This window comes from Triticum aestivum, chromosome 7A, assembly GCF_018294505.1.
Source record: "Triticum aestivum cultivar Chinese Spring chromosome 7A, IWGSC CS RefSeq v2.1, whole genome shotgun sequence".
Taxonomy (NCBI): Eukaryota; Viridiplantae; Streptophyta; class Magnoliopsida; order Poales; family Poaceae; genus Triticum; species Triticum aestivum.
This window is the reverse complement of record NC_057812.1, coordinates 533,902,746-533,905,427: the sequence shown is the minus strand read 5'-3', so window position 1 is coordinate 533,905,427 and position 2,682 is coordinate 533,902,746.

Genomic DNA, 2,682 nt, shown 5'->3' with positions numbered 1-2,682 from the left:
AACCCTCTCCGTGTCTTTATAAAGCGGAGGGTTTTAGTCCGTAGGACAACATACACAACAACAATCATACCATAGGCTAGCTTCTAGGGTTTAGCCTCTCCGATCTCGTGGTAGATCTACTCTTGTACTACCCATATCATCAATATTAATCAAGCAGGACGTAGGGTTTTACCTCCATCGAGAGAACCCGAACCTGGGTAAAACTTCGTGTCCCTTGCCTCCTGTTACCATCCGGCCTAGACGCACAGTTCGGGATCCCCTACCCGAGATCCACCGGTTTTGACACCGACATCGGCCGTGTAGTTCAAGTTTCCAAATCTGACCTGATGGCCAGGGGCGTAGCTTTCGATCTGCTCCAGATGGCCAAGCGAATTGGCCCGCAGTGCAAAGCCGCCGAATACGAAGATCTGTCTGGGGAGGAAAGCCTCACCCTGGACCGCATCGCTAGCGATGATCGAAGGAGCCATCAAGCCTTATTGTGACGGCACAGTGGAACTCTCAATGAAAGCACCAATGTCGGTGTCAAAACCGGCGGATCTCGGGTAGGGGGTCCCGAACTATGCGTCTATGGCGGATGGTAATAGGAGGCAGGGGACATGATGTTTACCCAGGTTCGGGCCCTGTTGATCGAGGTAATACCCTACGTCCTGCTTGATTGTTCTTGATGATATGAGTATTACAAGAGTTGATCTACCACGAGATCAAAGAGGCTAAACCCTAGAAGCCAGCCTATGGTATGATTGTATGTTGTCCTACGAACTAAACCCTCCGGTTTATACAGACACCGGAGGGGGCTTGGGTTACCCAAGGTCGGTTACAAAGGAGGAGATATACATATCCGTATTGCCTAGCTTGCCTTCCACGCCAAGTAGAGTCCCATCCGGACACGGGACGAAATCTTCAATCTCGTATCTTCATAGTCCAACAGTCTGACCAAAGGATATAGTCCGGTTGTTCGGAGACCCCCTAATCCAGGACTTCATCAGTGCCAAACCTCGCCGCCATCTTCGTCCTAGCCCCCTTAACTCTCCCCTGGAACTCGCCGACGCTGGAGCTCGCCGCACCGAGCACAGGCACGGTCCGGCCAACGAAACAGTGCGGTGCGCACTATGCTCGTCGTCACCCCAGTAACCCTGTACTCGTCCCCGTTCGCCCACAATCCCCGCATGAACTCCGTCTACTTCTCCCTCTCTCACTGACGCCGCTCGTCAGCGGGTGTCGTGTCCAGGTGTCCACCGGCGGAGCCCGAACCCCCCTCGACGCTCAGCTATAAATAGAGCCCTCCCATAGCCTCCTCGAGCATCATCCACCACTCCCACACACTCCACAACCTAGTAGAGAACCGTAGCCCGGCCGGTCAGGCCGCGGGCCGCTGTCCCCAAGCTCGAGCTCACCGGCGATCCCCTCGGGTCGTCTCCGTAGCTCCGGCCCCTCCCAGGCCTGGGAAACCTCTCCAGGGCCTCCGCCACTCTGCGGTGGTGTCATTCCGCCCAGTTGGAGCCCCTGGAGTCACCTCTGCTCGCCATCGTCTTCGTCATCGGCGAGCTCTGCTTCCTGTCTCCGCTAGAGAGGACGATTCTGATGCCGTCCGACCACCCCTAGCTACTCTACGGGTACGGGCAGGTGCGCCTCCGCCTCCTCTCTCGATCCCTCCCTCTCTTTTTAGCCAAGGAGCTCTCGCCGCCGGTGTTTGCTTCGGCGAAGCCGCGCCATCCCCTGTCTCGTTTCCCCTCTCCTCCTCACCTGACTAGCGGGCCCCGCTAGTCAGGCACTTAGTACGCGCGTGAAGCGGTACGAGTGGTGGCACCCCGAGGCTTTACACCTTCGACGTCACCCCCTAGCCTGTCTTTATTTAAATTCAAATTTCATTTATATCCAGAGAGCTTCAAACAGCTATAACTTTTCAACCATAAGTCCAAATGAATTGATTATTTTTGCATTGTGTTCTTTGTAAAGAATCTAGCAGCTCACCAAAAATGGGATTTTTCCCTGCTGTCTCTATTTTCTGGTGATTTTCAGAAGGGTTCTTGATGTTTTCTTTTTTTGGTTTATAAATGTTTTCAGAGAAGTGAAGCTTGTCTTGAGGATCACCAGGAGGCTTGTGAACCGCATCTGCACTAAGGCAAGCCACAGCAACATTTTCATGGTGCCATTGCAATATTTGTGATTTTCCTACTTGAGTGAATGATTCAATCCATGCATATAGATCACTATTGTGTTATTTATATTCTGTTAAATGCTTGTCCAAGTTAATATGCTTGTGTTACAGAAAGTTTAAAACTAACTAAGTTGGTAAAGAGATTAGAATTAATTTTTGCTATGAAAGAAATGATATGGTTATGGATATAAGTAATTAATTGGAGTTATTTTTCCTGCATAAGAAAAATGATAAAATTTGTTATAAAAGATTCTGCTTAATGTGAGGTTTAATCTTGACCAAAGAAGTGTCAAATAGTTGTTGATGGTTATGCTTAGTGAGGATATAGTTGACTCAGTCTTTTCCGTTAATATGTGATGCATATGTTATTGTTGCACTTCATGGCATACTATGACACCGGTTATTTTCAATTTAAGTTGAACCTGAAATAATACAACTTGAATATATCGTTGACCGGATCATGTTGCCACTGACTTGAGTTTTTCCCAGTGCAACCACATTTTCCTGTATGGGAAGGCCTTTAT